The 20933-nt window shown below is 41.9% G+C and overlaps 1 protein-coding gene across 20 annotated transcripts in view; it reads right to left on the reverse strand.

The window, feature by feature from the left end:
* Window positions 1-20933, reverse strand: part of CTIF (cap binding complex dependent translation initiation factor) — a 492208-nt gene that overhangs the window by 396857 nt on the left and 74418 nt on the right. For 5 of the 20 annotated variants that reach the window (XM_069104515.1, XM_069104547.1, XM_069104439.1 and 2 more), the window contains one exon: window positions 14926-15022. The exons of 13 other annotated variants lie outside the window; for them this stretch is intronic. The gene's annotated coding sequence lies outside the window, so the exon portion shown is untranslated. Of the gene's footprint in view, window positions 1-7125; window positions 7250-14925; window positions 15023-18840; window positions 19671-20933 lie in introns of those variants that run through there. 2 more of the 20 variants (XM_069104510.1, XM_069104520.1) reach the window with 2 other exon arrangements.

The following is a 20933-nucleotide window of genomic DNA, read 5'->3' on the forward strand; positions in this document are numbered from 1 at the left end:
CACTAGTGAATCTGGAAAGGGACCAGAGAAAATGTTACATGTCAAAATATCGAACACCAGTGATTTTGTTGGTGTCTTACCAATTCTGAAACTATCCACTGGGACAGACTGAAGTCTATTGATAATTAACAATCTTAGAAAACTGTTCAAGAGGTTAGGGAACCTACCCAAGCCCATACAGCTAAGTAACTATATCAGAAATGGGGTTTGAACTTTGATCCTTCTGACAAGTTCAGTACTTTCTTTATGTCATCCTACTTTTGTGGAGAAAACCTTGTAGGGCTATAAACACACACACATATGCACACACACACACACACACACACACACACACACACAGGGAAGGAAGGGAAATGAAATGATGTAAAAGATCAAGAAGGGTCTATAAGAACAACCCACCAGCTGGCAGGGTTGGTCTTAGGCAAAACAGTTAAATCATCAAATTTTATCTTGGTGCCTTCCCATCACCCCTTTCAACATCTCTCTTTGCTGACTGTCCATCCTCTTCCCAATTACCAAAGGGTTCTGCATCCTGCTACCGTGTTTGCTAATGATGACTTAAGCTCTTACCCTCACCCCAAACCCTGCACAACATCCCAAATGCATTTTCCCCAGGCCAAAGGTCAACTTGTCATGATATTGCAGCAGCAACTTTCTTCGTTCTACTTTCCCTGGGTACCAGGAGCCAAATTCTGCCAATGAAATATGTAGGCTTCATTTCTGCTCTGATGATCACAGTGATTAATCCTTGCCACCCATGCTAATTGGTTTTGGCTATCCTCAGTAATGACAATCCACCTCGTCCAATTCTCTCAGATCTGTATGACAGCAGATGGCCTCCAACTATTAATAATGACAGAAGTTGAATGTGATGGAAATTACAATGTTCGGGGCTTTGATGTAGCTCACCCTGGTTATTAATACATCCTCAGTACTGAGCCTCTGCCCAACATGTCTCTTTGGAACCTGATCTGCTTTGCAACAGTGCCAATTTTTCCATATGGAGATAAAGTGCTTCAAAAAGTTATTTCAAAATTATTCCCATGCAAGTTTGAGTACCCAGCATTAGAAAAGCTCCTTCATAATTATTCCTTCTTATCTGTGCCAATCAGGGGTAAAGAGAGAGGGGATATTAAAAATCTGCTGATGTTTCTAACACACTATGGTAGAATGAGTGCTGGCCTGAAAACCGGGAGCTCTGAGTTCTAGTTCTGGCTCTCCCACTAACAGGCTGTGATTTAGGCGAATTCACTTCACTTAGATAACCTTATTTTCTTATCTGAAAAATGAGGGAGGGGGAGGAAAATCTGTTCTTTCAACCTGAAAGGTATATTGTGAGGATAGAATGAGACAGTAACTGTGAAAAGTACTCTAAAATGTCACAAGTCGAGGATTAATATTATATGACCACAGAATGTAGAAGTGGATAGGATCCTACAGATCATCTATCCTAAGTCTAATTTATTGAACTAAATTTTTGTTGTTGCTATTATTGTTCAATTGTGTCTGACGCTTCCTGACCCCATTAGGGGCTTTCTTGGTAAAGGTACAGGAATGGTTTGCCATCTCCTTCTCCAACTTATTTTACATTTGAGGAAACTGAGACAAACAGGGTGAAGTTACTTGCCCAGTGTCACACTGCTAGTAAGTGTCTGAGGCTGGACTTGAATTCAGAAGATGAGTCTTCCTGAGTCCAAGCCAGGCACTCTAAGCCATTGTACCACCTAGATTCTCTAAACTAAATTTTAGCAAAAAGGAAATTGAGGCAGATTAATATGTCCTAATTCCAATTCTGTCTATAATTTCAAACTTTTCTTTGGTTAAGTACAGTTGGCCAACTGGAGTTTTACTTCCTCTCCCTGGGGGCTAAAATGGTGCCAATTTGTCCTGAAATAACTGAGATAAAGCAGGGAAACATGAAAATGAAATAAGGGGTCAAATTATTTATAAATGGAGTATTCAATAATTAGCTGAAACCTTTTCTTAACCTTCTAGTTTACTAATAAACTACCTGCCATCAGAAGGGAAGCTCTTCTCCAGGGGCCCTACACCCCATTTCAGGGCTAGGAATGGTTTTTGTTGGGCTAGACAGCCCAACTTTTTAGTCCAGGCAAGCTTGCTTTGACCCTTTTCCTCCTTTCTGCTACTCAGCCTCACCTGTCCTAAGAGCTGAGTTCACTTGTCATTCACCTCCTCAAAATATCTCCAGGCCAAGTAAAAATTACATTATGTTGAAGTTCTGGACATGGTGAATTTCAAGTGATAATGAGGCTTTCAACATTTAGTAGATAAGGATATGGATTCAAATTCAGGAAACAAACTCCAACCACTAAATGGGGGAGCATCTTTTGATTTTTCTTAGTGCATTTCTCCTGATTCTCCCATTTGACCTTGCCACAGACCATCCAGTATCACATTTATTTTTCTATGGGTCATATCTTCCCCCCACATTAGGTCGTAAGCGAGGGTTCTGTGTTTGCATTCTCAGTTGCTAGTAGAAGGTCTCAAATACGGAAGGTGTTTCATGAAGGACTAATGAATAATATTGAATCTTATTTCTCTTCTTCTCTCAACTTTCCACTTAGGTTAGAACTCTCTCTTTCTTCTCTAGTAACAGGATCCTCATTCTCCTCCATCTTTGATGCCTTATTTTACCCCCTCAACATCTAGATCATAAATAAGATCATGCTTTTAAGGATTTGCTTATTAATTCAACAAGCATCTATATGTGGCACAGCTATACATCCATTACCAAAAGGTCTATTTCTGGTCACTCCTGCAAGAAATATTTTCTCAGATAAGTCATCTCCACCCCAGGTTAAACTCAACATACCCCCTGCTCACTGCAAAATCACCCCTCCCCCCCCGGGATTTTTGTAAAGTGCTTTGTAAACCTTAAAATACTATGGAAACAAACTATTATTATTACTACCCAAAATACTACCAAAAGCACTCCCACCTCATACCCATTATATAGGGTAATACTGCTCTTTCAAACATTTGCTAAACAAAAGTCTTGGCACTTTTAAGTTTGTCTCAACAGTTTTTGCTTTTTAAAAAAAAAATTGGGGGCGGCCAGGTAGCACAGCGAGTAAGAGCACCAGCTCCAGTGTTGAGAAGATCTGGAGATCAAATCCCAGGCTCAGACGCTTAGCACCCACCCAGAAACACCTGGCCGTGTAACCTTGAGCAAGTTACTTAACCCCAATTGCTTAGGGGTGGCCAGGTGGCTCAGTGAATAAGAGCACCGGCTCCAGTGTCGGGATGACCTGGATCAAATCCGGGCTCGGATACTCAGCACCACACCCAGAAATAACTGGCCGTGTAACCTTGACCAAACAAGTTACTTAACCCCTATTGCTTAAAAAAAATTTTTTTTGTTTTTGGCTCAAAATGTTTGCTACTTCTTACATCTGGTCATCTCTGTACTCTCACAAGATAGGCCATCAGTTCATCCAGAGTCTTAGATTCTAGAACATGGTCATCTATCAAAATACCTTTCAATTCAATTAAAAAAATATTTATTAAGAGCCCATCCAGATAAGGCTGTGTGAATCTGGATTGGTATCAATGAAGACGTCTAGGACTTCTTCCAATGATATTCAATAGCCCTGAGTAGTAGCAGGGAAGGTAGACGAAGGGAGGGGAGCTGAGGAGAGGAGGTGCTGACCCTGGCCTCAGACCTGGGACTGAGGACTAACCACAAGTAAATGACAGGAGAATCAAGAGGTGTGGTATAAGCAGGTATCTTCTAGTGCCTTGCCACACAGAATGAACTAGCTTTTTCTAGAAGCCTACCCCATACAGGACAGGCTGGTCAAGTCTTAATTGACTTACAGAACTGAGGCTCCAGCCACTGACATAGCTTTGTGGCAGTCTAAGTATAAATGCCAACCCATGAGGAGCTCCTCCCTCAGGCTTCTGACTGGCATACCAGCTTTGTCAACATAGGGACCGGGAGACTGAGGTCAATGAGACCTTGCCCTATCCTTGACGAGTATCCTTTTCATGCTATGCCTAAGTAAGCCTCCTTTGGTTAACTGTCTACAAGTGTCTCATTTCATGCCAGTTCTGAACGTGAAGTGCCAGACCAGGATTCCAGGTTAGAGGATGTTGTATAATTGAACTGGTTAACTTTTAAGTCAGGGCTGTGAACAGAGAAAGATGAGGGCAGAGTACATCACACTAAATCCTGGATTTTCAGGAAGTTTTTCCTAGCTTAGTAGAAATAAAAGGTGACGATTTCCTTTATCTTGACCTTTCCTGAAAATACAATTCACAAGTGTCATGTGCTCAGTCTCTATCATACAACAAACACCTGGACCTATTTTGCTACTCGTCCTATATTTTTTTCAGTACTTATAAAGTTATCTGCATTTCTTTCTCTTTTTAAAAAAAAATATTGTTATTTTGTAATATATTTGTACTTAGCTCATTATTTCCCAATTACATTTAAAAAATTTTTTTCACATTCATTTTTAAAAAGTTTGACTTCCAAATTCTCTCCCTCCCTTTCAGCCCTCCCCCATCCCCTGAGAAGGCAAGCAATATATTGATTATACATGTAAAGTCATGCAAAACACATTTCCATATCAGTCATGTTGCAAAAGAAAACTGGATGTTCTTTTAGACTGCTTACTCCTAGAGAGTAAGGATTGCATCTTATTATTAAGAAAAAATAACTAACAGTAATAATAATAATATTAATAACTGCAATTATATAGTGCTTTAAGACTTGCAAAGGGGCGGCCAGGTAGCACAATGAGTAAGAGCACCAGCCCCAGAGTCGGGATGACCTGGGATTGAATCTGGGCTCAGACACTTAGCACCCAGCCAGAAACACCTGGCCGTGTAACCTTGAGCAAGTTACTTAACCCTAATTGCTTTAAAAAACAAAACAAAACAAAACTAGAGGGAGTTAAATGCCTAACAATTTGGGGTGGCCAGGTAGCACAGCAAGTAAGAGCACCAGCCCCAGTGTCGGGACAACCTGGGGATCGAATCCAGGCTCAGACACTTAGCACCCACCCTGAAACACCTGCCTGTGTAACCTTGAGCAAGTTACTTAACCCCGACTGCTTAGGGGCAGCCAGGTGGCACAGTGAGTAAGAGCACCGGCCCCAAAGTCGGGATGACCTGGGATCAAATCCAGGCTCTGATACTTAGCACCACACCCGGAAATAACTGGCCGTGTAACCTTGAGCAAGTTACTTAACCACAATTGCTTTAAAAAAAATAAAAGACTTGCAAAGCACTTTACAAATATAATCTATATATCCTCCTACCTCCAGGAGGTGGCTGTTATTGTTATTCTCATTTCACAGATGAGAAAACTGAAGCTAACAGAGGCTAAGTGACGAGCCCAGCGTCACACAGCCAGTCCAAGGCTCAGGTCTTCCTAATTCTAGGTACAGCACCCTATCCACTATGCCATTTAGCTATCCAAAAACATAAGAAGTTGTCCTGGTCATTGACAAATTTCCCCTCCCCAGAGGTCTTCACACTGGGGTCACACTGAATGACAACTCACTTGTCAGGCATATTGGAGGAAACCTGCTCAGGTACAGTTGGACCAGCAACTTCTTTATCCCTCCTCACTGGGAGATCCTATTATTCTATGGTAATAGCTGACATTTAAATATCCCTTTTGGGATTACAAAGAGTTGTTTAAGCACTGATCATCACAACAAGCCTGTCAGGTAAATAGTGCAAATGTTTTGGGTTTTTGGTTTTTTGGGGGGAGGAGCTACACCTGACATTTCATCAGTGTAGGGCATTCCCAGTGTGGAGTCTCCTTCCACAGATGCAGACTGGAACTCACCTATAACTTACTATCTTAGAAAGTTACCTGGGGGCACTGAGAAGGGTGAGCCCATGGGCAGTAGGCTGATAATTTGGAGAGTTATGATTCAAACCCAGGCCTTCTGAGTCCAAGTCCAATGTCTTTGTCATCTCATGATACTCTACATTATCTCATGAGACTTCATCTTCTCTCTACTCCCACTATCATTACCATAGGTCAGTAGTGTGGTAGATAGACTACTGAACCTGGAGTCAATAAGACTTATCTTCCTGAGTTCAAATCCAGTCTCAGATACTTACTAGCTCTATGACCCCCACACTCCAGTCTACAATCCACAGAATTGCCAACGTGACTTTCCTTAAGTACAGGTCTGACCATGTCATCTGCCTACTCAATAAATACAAACAGCTTCTTCTATCAAATATAAGAGCAGCTAGGTTTTCCAGTGCTTAAAGCACCAGGACTGGAGTCAGGAAGACTCATCTTCCTAAGTTCAAATTTGGCCTTAAGACACTTAGTTATGTGACTCTGAACAAGTCACTTAACCTTGTTGGCCTCAGTTTACTCATATGTTAAATGAGCTGGAGAAGGAAATGGTAAATCACGCCAGTATCTTTGCCAAGAAAACTCCAAATGGGGTCACAAAGAGTCAATGCAACTGAAAAACAACTGAACGACAAGGAAAATCAAACATAAACTATCTTTTTTGTTGTTGTTTAGCCTTTTGGAGGGCAATTGGGGTTCAGTAACTTACCCAAGGTTACACGGCTAGTTTTTTTGTGTAGGTGTTAAGTGTCTGAGGCTGGAACCTAACTCGGGTCCTCCTGACTCAGGGGCCAGCACTTTACTCACTGCGCCACCTAGCTGCCCTCTCTTTGTTATCTTAAGTCCTTCGCAACTTTGGCTCCAACCTGCCTTTCCAGTCTTACCATATACATTATTACTCCCTGTCTCAAACTTTCCATGGCACCAAACTGGTCTTCTTGCTCTTCATCATACAGAAGATTCCACACGTCCCATGTGCCCACTCCCCATGCCCAGCACTTACCCCTTTCTCACCTCAGCCTCATAATGCCCTGTTTCCTTCAAAGCTCCACTCAAGTATCACCTTCTATATGAAACTTTTCTTGATCTCCCCCACTGTCCTACTAAAAATTTTTCTGTGCTTATATTGTGTATACTTATATAATTATGGCTGCCCTTACAAAGCAGAAGTTCTTTGAAGTCAGGCACTATTTATGTCCTTTTTGTCACTGTATTCCCAGCACAGTAGCAGCTTAGCACAGAGTAGCTGTTTAATAAATGCTGGCTAATTTACTTACCTCTTTGAGTCTCAATCTCCTCATCTATCAAGTCAACTCAAAGCCCTCTAGGATTTCATGACCCTCTTTTTTTCTCTTCTCCTACCCTTCTAACATCCTGCTGTTTGAATACACAGGCTTGGGCTTAGGGGTGGGCTGATGATCCTAAAAGGCCTGAGCTTCCAGCACAGATGGCCTTAAATTTGTGTGTGCAGACAGCTGCACAATGTGCCTCAGTTCCAAATGGATCTGGGCCAAAACACCACCCCTTTCAGAGTCAGTGCTGAACAGCGGGGTAGCAACGGGGTTGGGATGCTCAGCTAAATATGGCGATGGTAACACAGGAATTCTCCCCCACCTGAGTGAGGTCCATGACTTTCCAAGTCTATCAGGCTTAAGCAGGGTTCTCTCTATCCAACCAAAAGGCTGATGTAGAAAAGCTATATGTGTTTAAAGGTCAAAAGATAAAAAGGCAGAAAGAGTAAGAGTAACAATGAATTCACAAAAAAATCATGAAATAACACATGTTACTTGTCCCAAAGAGAAATGGTAATGAGTTTGCCAAAGGAAAAAAAAAATCATGGAACATGTTTAATGCTGACTGATGCCCAGCCCCCATCTCCACTCTTCGCAAACCCAGTGTTTCTATTTTTTAAGAGGAGAAATTGAATTTTTAAAAAAATTCCATTACTGCTTTTTTCTGGAAAAAATGTCCAATTAATAGAAAGATACTTATTAATATTCTGATTTTATGGATAGTGATAGTGAAAGCTTCAAAACACAAACCCTCAGGATAGATCAGAGCCAACAGTGGGTGGGGAATATTATCCATTGTGACATGATGCCCAGTTTGGCAGCAGGGGGACAACGAGTGCAAAACAAATTAATGGGGACCCAGGAAATATGGGTTCAAATCTCACCTCTGATATTTAATAACTGGCAAGTCACCTAATAACAGCTGAACTCTATATAGTGCTTTAAGGTTCATAAAGTGATTTACACATATCTCATTTAAGTTCATAAACCTGTGAAGGGCACTCTGAAGGTATTATCTCCATTTTGAAGATAATGGAAATGAGACTGAGAAAGATTAAATTATTGTTCTCAACTAAAATCCCACCTTCTGCAAGAAGCCTTCCATAACCCCTCTTAATGCCAGGGCTTCCCCTCTCTTAATGATTTCCTTTCAATCCTGTATACAGCTTGCATGTTGTCTCCCCTATTAGACTGTGAGCTCCTTAAGGGCAGGGACTGTCTTTTACCTCTTTTTGTATCCTTAGTGCATAGCTTGGCACACAGTAGGCTCTTAATAAATGTTCATTGATTGGTCCACACTAATAATTGTTTGAAGTGGTACTCCATCAATGAACAAGCATTTCTTAAATACCTATTTTGGGCCAGGTTTGGGAAATAAAAGACCAAAATGAAACAGTCCCTGACCTCACGGAGCTTACTTTCTATGGGAAGGAGACAAGTACATAAATGATGATGTTCAGTTGTTTCAATAGTGCTTGACTTTTTACAATCCCATTAAGACTTTTCTTGGAAAAGATATTGGAGTGGTTTTGCCATTTCCTTCTCCAGATCATTTTACAGATGAGGAAACTGAGGCAAACAGGGTTAAGTGACTTTCCCAGGGTCACACAACTAAAAAAGTATCTGAGGACAGATCTGAATTCAGGTCTTCCTGACTCCAAGCCCAGCTCTCTATCCACTGGGACACCAACTGCCCCAAGGCCCAGATCAGCCATTCCTAATTCTACAAACTTGACCACTATGTACCCAGGTTCACATTTCATACCCCTTTCAGCTACCCTTTTAAGTGTTGTTTCCCCCAAGAGAATACAAGTTTGAGGTTAGGGACTGGCTTTCTTTTTGCTTATATATATATATATCCCCAGGGATTAGCAGAGGCAAGCGCCTAAATAAGTGCTTGTTGACTGACAGAGGAAGAAAATTAGGCAGACAAAAACCTGTCAAAGGGGGTGCTAGAGTCACAGGTGGAATTTGAACCCAGGGTCCCCTCAGTCTTGAGCTAGCACTTTCTCTACTATACCAAACTATCTCCTAGCCCTTTCCAGCTCTCCATTCTAACCTACGTCCTGACCAAAGAGGCTTCTGTGATCTCTTAGCTCCACCTTTCCAAGCCTGGAGCCTCAGGATTAGTGACACCACTGGAAACATGGGCTCCTAACTAGGCAGTGTCTCAGCTGATACCTAAACCATGCCGTCCCCTTTGTTTCCACAGACAGCTATTTGCCACGAGATGTGCTTATCTGACAACTTCCAGAGAACCCTGGTTAAAAGGAGTGATCGTCCATGGGAGAAGGGGGAGGGGGAACCCACTTTGGACACCCAGTGGCATTCCCGGGAAGCAGTAAGCTCGGGAAGAGCCACATTTACTTTCCTGAATTCACTGAAGTGCACAGCGAGCTGTTTAGGGGCTGGCCACCTATGTGAGCAATGTTTTTTTTAAGTGCCAGACTCGGGGCCATCTCCTTCTAGCCAAGAAACTTCACTATCTCTGCATCTCTGCCCAGACATCAACCCTTCTGCTGTCAGAGCTTCCCTTTTTCCCTTACGAAACAATGAAAGATCACCACGAGAAAGAAAAGACACTGAGTAAGATAACAATTAGGACGTTCAGTCATGTCCGACTCTTCATGACCCCACTTGGGGCTTTCTTGGCAAAGACACTGGAGTGTTTGCCATTTCCTTCTCCAGCTCATTTACAGATAAGGAAACTGAGGCCAACAGGATGAAGTGACTTGCTTAATCACGCAGCTAGTAAGTGATGTGAACTCAGGGAAATTAGTATTACTGACTACAGGCCCAGCACACTATCCATTGCATCCTGCTGAGCTGCCCATGATAATGACTAATTTAGCCTCAAAGAAGAGGTGAGAAAACACTCTTTCCTCCTTTCTTTTCAGAGATAGGGGTGGAGAGCAGGGAACTAGGAATATGGAATATTTTACACAGTCAGACATGGCTGAAATGCTGACTGATCTTACTGATGGCTTTTCCCCTTCTTTTTAAAATCTCTGTGAAAGGGGATAGCTTGCTAGGGTAGTAGAGGATGGGATGTATTAAGAAATGAAGATAACATATGACATCAACAAGATTAAGGGGGAAAAAAGAAAGAAAAGTCACCAAGAATGAGACAGGGCGTGAAGAAGGTAAACGTCAGGCCGATTTTCAAAATAAGGAAGAAAGGGGGTGGCTAGGTAGCACAGTGATAGAGCACCGACCTTGGAGTCAGGAGTACCTGAATTCAAATCCAGCCTCAGACACTTAACACAAAAAAACCAGCCATGTGACCTTGAGCAAGTCACTTAACCCCAACTGCCCTCCAAAAAGCAAAAAAAAAAAAGGGAAGAAAGAGGACTCATTAAACAATGGCTCCATGATCCTGATTCTTAGAAGGATAGTTTATAAGACCAAAGAAACACAAGTGGTGATCACCAGATGTCATAAGGGTTTGTCAAGAACAGGATATGCCTTATTAATAGCATTTTCCTTATTACAAGGGTTTATTAGATGGTCAGTCAATAAATTCACCTTTATTAAGTGATTACTATGTGCCAAGCATTGAAGTAAGTGCTGGGATACAAAGTAAGGCAAAAGACAGTCCCTGCCTTCGAGAAGCTCACAATCTAATGGGGGAAACAACATATAAGGAAAAAAAAAACCATATACGAAAAAAGCTACATACCGGATAAACAGGAAATGCTCAGCAGAGGGAAGGCACTGAAATTATGAGGAACTGAGAAAGCGAGATTGCCCTACGTCAGCTAGGGTGCCTAGAGACATTTTTGGTTTGGACCCAGTAGGGAGAAGAGCACCATCCTGTATCTGCCAACCTTTCAAGTCACTTCTAGGACACTTCTTTCCTGGCTTACTTCATTCTGAAATAGGAAGCAAGTCTTGTCAAAATCCCTGCCTAGAGCTCAAATTGTCCTCTGGAGGGTCCTCCAATTGTCCTGAATGTAGCAAAATGTAGCCACACTGGCTGCTCTCTATTCAGGGAAGGTGTTCGGAGTAGCCAACAGGTTGCAGAATGTCTGGCATCCAAAGGGAAGGAGGAGTTCTCTCCAGAGGTTTGGCATCGAGTCAGAAAGTGCAATGCTACAGCAATCCAGCATTGCAGGGAAATCACCAGTCTGTCCAAATGCCTCACAAAGTAACAAGAACAATAGTAACAATTGCTACAAATTCATATTTTCTTGTGCAAAACACTATTATTAATGACACCGTGGGGGAGGTAATACAACTATTGCCCCCATTTTACAGATGAGAAAACTAAGGTCCTTTATCACACAACTATGCAGTATTAAGAGTCATGATTTTAACCCAAGTTTGTTGACTTCAAATTCAAGTGTGGTTTCTGTGACATAGCAAACCAAGACATTCATGAATGTGCTAACATTTCCCCACCTAGAAGCTTTCTTCCTGATCTCCATGTGCTAACTGTAACCAGAAGTATTCTGAATAAAGACCTAAGATAATCTGTATCAATAAAGTACTTTATAAATATTATCATATTATATCCTTAAGAAAAACCCTGAGAAGTAGATGTTATCAAACACCAAGGCAGACACAGTTAAGTGATTTGTTCAGGGTCACACAGTTAGTAAGGATGGAAAGCTAGATTTAAACTCAGGTCACCCTAGCTCCAGGTCCAACACGTTATACACTGTGCCCCTTAATGCCTCTCACTAAAATCAATAGTTAATAAACATGTATTTAGCACTGATTATGAGACAGCTAGGTGGCACAATGGATAGAGTGCCAATCCTCAAGTCAGAAGGAGCTGAGATCAAATTTGGAATCGAAACACTAGCTATCTGATCCCGGGTAAGTCACTTAATACTGTTTGCCTCAGTTTCCTCATCTGTAAAATGAGCCGAAGAAGAAAATGCAAAGCACTCCAGTATCTTTGTCAGGAAACCCCCAAAATGGGACAGTGGAGAGCTGAAAGCAACTGAAACAACTCAATAACAAATACTTAACATGCACCAGGAACTATAATAAGCTCCTGGGAAACAAATAGGAAATGAAAGAGTGTTTGCCCTCAAGAGCTTACAGTCTAGTGAGAGAAGACAATTCACAAAAGGAATCTCAAAAAAGGGTACCCCGCAAGGGGGGATGCTGGGGAATGAGTGCAGCTGGATGGGAACAGGGGAAATGTGCGTGCCTGGGTGAAAGTGACTGTGGAACATTTAAAGAGACCACGAAAACGTAAGGGGTTAAATGACAGAATAAATCAGTTTTGGTTTGCTGTAGTTTGGCAGACCATCCAGTATAAGAGTGCAGGAGATGAGCTATCCAGCAGACACTGACTTCCAGTCCCAATGCAGGTTTTTCTAATGTATTTACAATATTCATTAGCACCACGTGTACCAGGTACCCCTGGGGCACAGCATGAAACACAAATAAGAGGCAGTCCTATCACTTTAAGCCAGTCTTGCCAATCTGAACAGTCTCAGAAGAGAAAATGGGCTAAGAGCAAGGATCGTAACCACCCCCAGAATCACCCTCCCTACAAGCAAGAAGACTTCAGCACTCATTTCCTGAGGGTGGGTGCTCCCTGCATGGATGTAGGTCACAACTCCTCTATACATTAGTAGACAGTTTTATGATTTGTTGTGGTAAAAAAAAAAAAAGTAATTGCCTGCTGACCAGCCTTGTGCTGATAAGCCTCTCCCAAATTAGCTAGGCTGGCTCTGATGCCAGGCATTTCTCACTTGGAAAGACCTGCTGGAGCTGGTGCTCTACTGGAAGAGCCTCCACGATTCCAAGGTCACTTTCCTACCATGATAAAGTATCAGGGGACTTTAGCTTACCTATTCCTAAGAATAGTAACTATTGCTCACATTTACAGAGTACTTTACGTACAACGTACATAGTCACATTGCATACACTGTCTCATCTGATCCCTACAGTAATCCAGAGAAGGTAGTAAAAGTATTTCTATCCTCATTTTATTGATGAACTAAGGCTCAGAGAAGGTGATATTCCCCAAATACCTTACTAAAAACTGCAAAGGCAACCCGTTCACTCATTTATTTATTATTTATTTAAGCATTCCTTCATTCAACAAGACCTTACTAAGTCCCTCCTACATGCCAACACTGTTCAGCATATAAAAAAAGCCAATGTAGTCTCTACCCTCAAAAAGTGTACATCCTATTAGAGGAACAATATGTGCACAGAAAGTAAATACAAAATAGACCCGTGGTGGATAGAAAGTAAGTTTTAAGATGGAGGGAGTCGGCAACAAGCTGAGCTTTGAACAAGGCTAAGGATGCTAAGAAAAACAGTTAAGGAGGGAATGTGTTTCATCGCCTGTGCAAAGATGCATATAAAACGCAGTGAACTGGCCTTGGAGTCAGGAGGACCTGAGTTCAAATGCGGCCTCAGACACTTAACACAAAGACTAGTCGTGTGACCTTGGGCAAGTCACTTAGCCCCAACTGCCCTGCAAAAAAAAAAAAAGATGCTTATAAAGGACAAAGGATAAGTGAATTAGACATTCCATTCGGATTGTTCTGTTCATTGACAAGGATCTATGGGGGACATCTGGGGTGCCCTATGATGAATGGGCCCAGAGGAAATTTTTGTCTGGAGCACCAGTGGGATCACCTTACAAGAGTAAGGAATGCCTGGAGACATTTTGGTGTATCTTGTATAGAAAAGGGATACTTGGAGATGTTTTGTCATCCAGTTGGATCCTCCTGTGTGGTAAAAAGAATAGTAGAAGAATCTTCACTCAGGATTGTTTCATTTCTCACCTAAATTTAAGGGAGTAACTTCCAGTCAATCTCAGATCCTTAATCCTTATGGGGAGAAACCCATGCGGTCTAGGAGTTTTGGAGAGATCAGACTTTCCTTGGAGATGTGGGCCTTGATTTTCTTCCCCCTTTTACTTTTCTTTATTGTTTTGGTGGGTAGGAAAGGCCTTTTGCAAGCACTAAGACAGGTGGTAATCCATAAGAATTTTGTAAAATGATATCTGTTTATTAAGTTAGATCACATCTATTTTTGGAAACGTGCAAGAATGTTAATTTCTGGATTGCCTCTAAAGTATGCCACATAGGATTTGTCAAGAAGCACAGCTGCGGATTTATTAAGGATAGCAAACAAGGGAAGAATTTAAGGGTAGTAGAATGTGAAGCTTCTCCCCACCCCCTCCACTCCAAAGTTCAATCAAAGTCTTTATCAGTTGAATCAACATATTAATCAGCAGAGTCCTAAGTGTTAAGGAATTTCCCCATAAATATGTGAACAAGTCTTAAATCAATTCAAAAGGATTATAGTGCTTAAATCATTCCAAGAAGCTGGATGATGCCACACAGAAAATATCTGGTGACTGTCAAGGCCCTTGAGCTATGCCCATCCAGAAGAGTAACACACAGAAAGATGAAGAAAAGACAGAAAAGACCCGAGGAAGAAGTCTTCTTGAGCATGACCCCTTGCACCAGAGAAGAATTCCAGCTATGAACTAAAGGAACTACCCCCCCCCCAAGAAGCAGCAGGAGTTGTGAGTTATGCCTGTGCCACACCCACACAGTGGTGTGCCTCATTACTTGGGTATTCTAAATTTGACCCACTCTTCCTGGGGACCCCTTTGCATTTGTGGAAGTTTTCCCCAAATTTCTGAAGGAAATGTGTTGTGCCAAGTGTTTTTTTTCCTTATCATACCATCTTACTAAGCATCTTTTCCTAAAAGCTAATTAAGTGTAAACGGCCAAGTTAATGTGAAGCCCAACACTGGGGACTCATGAGTGACAGCTTAGAAACCTAGTCATTCAGGGTTACCTTCAGAGCCGGGAGAGGAGTGGCCTCCCTCTGCAGAACCCCTAACTCCTAGTGGGAGGTTCAAGATCAGGGGAATATCCAAGATGGAGCAGTATACCTGGAGAGAGAAGATGAAATATTATGTATGGGGACAAGCAAGTAGGGATACTCGGCTGTGACATATACTGCATAATGTACAATAAACCTGGATGGTGAAGAATAAAAGAGTTTGTATTTTATCCTAGAGCCAAAAGCAAGTCATTGGAGTTTCAGGAGCAGAGAATTAATTTAGCATCTGTTTATGGAAGCAGGGAGACCAATTAGAACACTATTGCAATAATCAGGTGAGAGATGTTGAGGGTCTAATAGGAACTAGGGTCATAGTTATGTAAGCAGAGAGGGGAAGGATATGATGCTGTAGAGGTAAAAACAGATGAGAGGGGAAGCTAGGTGGCACAGTGGATGGAGTCAGGAAGACTTCCTGAGTTCAAATCTGGCCTCAGGCATTTACTAGCTGTGTGACCCTGGGCAAGTCACTTAACCTTGTTGGCCTCAGTCTCCTCATCCACAAAATGAACGGGAGAGGGAAACAGCAAACCACTCTAGAACGGGAGAGGGAAACAGCAAACCACTCTAGGATCTTTGCCAAAAAAACAAAAGAAAAACAAATGGGGTCACAAAGAATCAGACACAAGTAAAACAAGAGAACAACAAAACAGAGGATACTTGGCCACAGGTTGGCTAGGAGAAAGGAGGAAGAGCTGTTGTCAAGTGCTAGATTGCTTATTGGTGCTTTCCTTTCAGCTGATACTCCTTTCTACTCTTAGATTCAAGATGGCGTGCACGCGCGCACACACACACACACACACACACACACACACACACACACACACACACACTCTCTCTCTCTCTCTCTCTCTCTCTCTCTCTCTCTCTCTCTCTCTCTCTCTCCATTACCAGTCTCCATGCTTTTGTATCCACTACCCTGCATGCCTGGAACACATTCTCTCTCACAGAGTTCTTCTCTTCCTTCAAAACACAGCTCATCTTCCACTTGAATCCTTTCCTGATTCCCCCAAAGGTCAGTGCTCTTCCTTACAAACTCCCTTGTATTTAAGTAGTTTACATTTATTTTCTTTATTTTTTTTCTGTGTATATGGGCAGCTAGGTGTAGAGCTGACAGAGTGCTGGGCCTCCTGAGCCCCAAGGAAGACTCAAGACCAAATCCCATCCCAGTCTCTTACTAGCTCTGTGACCCTGGCCAAGTCACTGAATGGCAGTCTTCCTCAGTTTCCTCAACTGTAAAATGGGGATAACAAGAGCACCCACATCCCAGGACTATTGGGAGGATAAAATGAGATGTCTGTAAAGCAAACTGCCAACTTTAATGAACTACATAAATACTATTTATTATTATTATTGTTTTATATGCACTTGTCTCCTCCATAAGGATATAAATTCACTAGGAGTAGGGATTGTTTCATTCCTTATATTTGATTCCTCAGAATTCAGCACAGTTTCTGGCACATAACTGTTGACTGGTTGACTAATGAAAATGGGCAAGGAGAATTTGTCCTGAAAGATGAATATTTTTGTTATTCCTTTAGAACATAACATTCCTATAAATTGTAAACAGACTGATGGGACAGAAATGAACTGGGAGGGAAATAGATACATGAAAACACAAATGAGGAGCCAATAAGTTACCATGCTTTTTGAGCATCACCCTGGGAAATTAGTTTTAACTTCTCTCTGCCTTGATTTTATCCCTGGGAAATGGGCATAATATTAAATACTTCTTAGCTACATCACAAAGATTTTTTTGCAGGATGATGTTAGATCATATCTATAAAGAACTTTAGTACCCTTGGAGAGAAATATGATGACAGTTCATTAGTACTTGTCATCACTGTTATTAGATGGTTTCATCCCTTAATTGTAGACTCTTCTTTCACTGTCAACATTCTGCTTGTGTGAGTGAGCCAGTTCCCAGCTGTGGGAACTGCCTTTGGTTGGGGCAGCTGTAGCTGTCACTTTAGCAACAACTATGGCTCCCCAGACAGGTTAGTCTTGCTGGCCAGGGAGGGTGTGGCAGGCAGACAGGATTCCAAATGCTCTATTACCTATATTAATAGCATCTCCATTGGCCAAGAGCTCTCCACTTTTTCAAAAAGAAAATGACAGAAGGAACACAAGAAGATGGAAACATGATATGAAAGGCAGGACACTGCTACTTTCATACCTAGGCCTCCCATCAGGAAGGGATGTGATGTTATTGTGGATACTCTCATCTAATACTCTCACCCTAAATATTATCTAGGAAGAGTCTTAGAAGGATATAGATTATGGAGGAAGGTAGGAAAGGGGGAAGGTAAGGAACTGCCACTGAAAAGCAACCCATCTGAAAAATTCACTAAAAACTAGGCAAGCTGGAGGCAGCTAGGTGGCACAGTGAATAGAGCACCAGCCCTGGAGTCAGGAGGACCCGTGTTCAAATCCAGCCTCAGACACTTACTAGCCATGGGGACCTTGAGCAAGTCACTTAACCCCAATTGCCCTGGCTTCCCCCTCCAAAAAACAAACAAACAAACAAACAAACAAAACAATTAGGCAAGAGTAAGAAGAGGGGAAAGAATTATGGCACTGGAGTCAAAGAAACTGAGTTTGAATCCTGGTTCTGCCACTTACTGTGTGACCTTGGGCAAGTCACTTTACTTTTCTTGGCCTCCATTTCCTTTCCTATAAAGTAAAGGGGTTGGATTGTATTCATTATATAGTCTCTTTCAACTCTAAAGCTATGATTCCATAACTGTCAGCCTTGGCGTACAGGGAAGGGTGACAGATATGTCCTTTTCTTTCTTCCCTTCTCCCCCTCTCCCTAATAACTCAAATCTCCGGTAATTGTTAGGAAGAGTAAAGTATTATAAACGTGGAGGACTCTTAGTTTGGGATTGCAGCCAGCATCTTCGGTTCTGGAGTACCAGAGGGGTCAGGTGTGGAACAAGAATCCTGCTGTCTATGCAGGGCTATCTCATGCCTCTTAGCTTAGGAGACTGAGGAACTGATTCACCAGTGGGGAAAAAGAGCAGGCTGCGGGATCACACAGTTGGGCATCACTTCCTTTTCATCTGCTGCAATGCCAGGGAAACTGAGCACAGCAGACAAGACGTGTAAGGGTGAGGAGTACCAATGCTTATCAAACTTTTCTAATGATCACTTTTTCACTGCATACAGCATGTGCAGGACACCATGTCCATCACTCAGCAGGATATAAAAGAAGCAGACCCCCTAGGGACCTGCCCTCAAAACTTGGTAATATAAAAGAAAGCGGGTCAGAATGCGTGGAAAAAAGTCAAATAACATTGTAAAAAGAGATCTGAACTTGGAGTCAGGAGGCACAGTTAGGGTTGTAGCATTCCCACAGATCAGCTGAGTGGCTCTGGGCGAGTGTTCCCCTCTCTAGGTTTCAGGCACCCTGTCTGTAAAATAAGGGATTTAGACTAGTATCTGGTAGTGTCAAACTCCCAGCAGACCACATATTGACTTGGAAAACCATATGTTAACATTACATTGTTTTGCATTTTTATTTATTTCGTTAAACATTTCCCAACTTCATTTTAATCTGTCTGGCTAAACTCGGGAGTTTTGCTGGCCACAAGTTCAACGCCTCTAGACTAAAGGATCTTTAGCAGTTCCAAGTGCTCAGATTCTACAAGTCCATCTTTTAAAAAATGATGTCTTCTTTTAGCTCAGGACCCAATCTGCCATTCTCCAGCTGCCACTCACTGCTCTCAGCTCTACCCTCTAAGGCCCAGCAGAACAAGAGCAATCCTTCTCCCATGTCATAAAAGAAACATAAACAACATAAAATCTTCTATCTCACCAAGGGCAAGTGACCAAACAGACATAGGAGACTCAGAAAAACGTGTCTCTTACCTGCTGCACTATTGGGCCAATGGAGCTGAATCCAGTCGTACCTGAAATCCCAGAAAGCTTTGCACAAGAGCTGAGTCATGGGTCTGGGTTTAGCTTCCATGCCCTACAAAGGCAGCTGTTTGCAGAGAACTGTTTCCAGTTCTCTGGAGACAAGGGAAAAGATCCTTTACTTATAAAGAGAACACCTTCTAACTCTACCTAACCTTCCTCTATGTTAGCGACAAACTCAGCCTGGATCCACCTGAGAAGAGTCTGTCTATGCCTAAGAATTTAGAAAGTGCAATAATACTTAAGTATATGAAACCCAAACACTTTGCAACCTGAATAATCACAGGATCAGAGCACTAATGAACAATCCCCCTATTTTGGCCTCCACAAGCTGCATATTTTAGAATGATTTTCCTCCTCCCACCTCCACTTTTATTGGCGGCTCCCTCTAGGAAAGGGCAGCGAGGTGACACAGTAGGCAAGAGTGCCAGGGATGGAGTCAAGAAGAAATGAGTTCAAATCTGACCTCAGACATTTACTAGCTGTGTAACCCTGGGCAAGTCATTTAACCTTGTTTGCCTCAGTATCTCTGCCAAGAAAACGCCAAATGGGGTCACAAAGACTCTGACACGACTGAAAAATGATTGAACAACAACGACCCTCTAGGAAGGACACTGAAAAGCTGGAGAACATGCACAGGAGGCTGAACAGAAGAGTGAAAGGTCTTCAGTCTATGCAATATGAGCATCCCCTAAAGGAACCAGGAATTTTAACCTGGAGAAGAGAAGACAGGAAATGGAAAGAGGGGGACTGGGAATTGCCTTCAGACACTTTAAAGGCTAAAATATCCATGAGGGATTAGACTTGTTCTGTTTGGTTCCAAAGGGCAGAACAAGAAGCAATGGATAAAAGTTGCTAAAAGAGAGAATTTGAGGAAGAACTTCTAAACAATCAGAATTATCCAGAAGTGCAGTGAGTTGCTTTGGGGGGTGGTGGGTCCTCCCTCACTGGAGGTCTTCAATCAATCAATATTTATTAAGCACCTACTATGTGCCACATACTGTGCTAAGCTCTGGAGATTAAAAAAAGGTAAAAGACAGCCTTACCCTCGAGGAGCTCCCAATCTAATGGGGGGAAACAACATGCTAACAAATATGAACAAACCAGCTAAATACAGGATAAATAGGAAATAACAGAAGGAAGGCATTAGAATTAAGAGAGTTTGGAAAAGGCTTTCTGTAGAAGACAGAATTTTAGTTCGGACTTAAAGGAAGCCAGGAGGCAGAGATGAGGAGGGAGAGCATTCCAGCAAGAGAAAATATCCAGAGCTGACAGATGGAATGTATTGTTTGTGGAAGACCCAGGAGACCAATGTCACTGGATTAAAGTGTACATGGAGGGGAATAAGGTATAAGAAGACTGAAAAGTGGTAGGAGGGAGCTAGGTTATGAAGAGCTTCAAGCAGATTCTAGTACTTGTGTGTACTGTAATTGGGATTCTCATTTATATAAGGGTCAGACTAAATGGTCATTGAAGTTCTTTCCAAAGCTGTAATCTGCTGGTAATATAACGAATGTTAAAAGATAATTAGGATCATAAAATTTAGAGCTGGAAGGGACATGTCCACTTGACAGATGAAGATACCAAAGCCCAAGGAGGGCGAGTGTCCTGGTCAATCAATAAGAATCAACAGTGGGACATGGTAACCAAAATAGCAAATGTGATTTTAAATAACATTAATGAAGATCTAGTGTTGAGAAAGAAGGTGGTAACAGGTCTGCTGTACAGTTTGGTTTTTGTGGTTTGCCCTGGTCAAACCACATCTGGAGTATTATGTTTCAGTTCCAGGTACTGTATTTTTTTTTTTCAAAATTCAATTTTATTGTCAGTTCCAAATTCTTTCCCTCCCTCCTTCTTCCCTAACCATTGAGAAAACAAAACAAAACAAAATTACAAAATATGTATAGTCATAAAAAACAAGTTTCTAAATTAGCCATATCAAAAAAACAGAAAAAGAAAGAGAAGAAAATATGCTTCAATCAAAATATGCTTCAAAATATGGACACTGAGCTCATTCCTCTCTATCTGGAGGTGGGTAGCATGTT

This window comes from Petaurus breviceps, unplaced genomic scaffold, assembly GCF_028583685.1.
Source record: "Petaurus breviceps papuanus isolate PSGF00001 unplaced genomic scaffold, PetGlider_PUasm1.0 131, whole genome shotgun sequence".
NCBI lineage: Eukaryota > Metazoa > Chordata > Mammalia > Diprotodontia > Petauridae > Petaurus > Petaurus breviceps.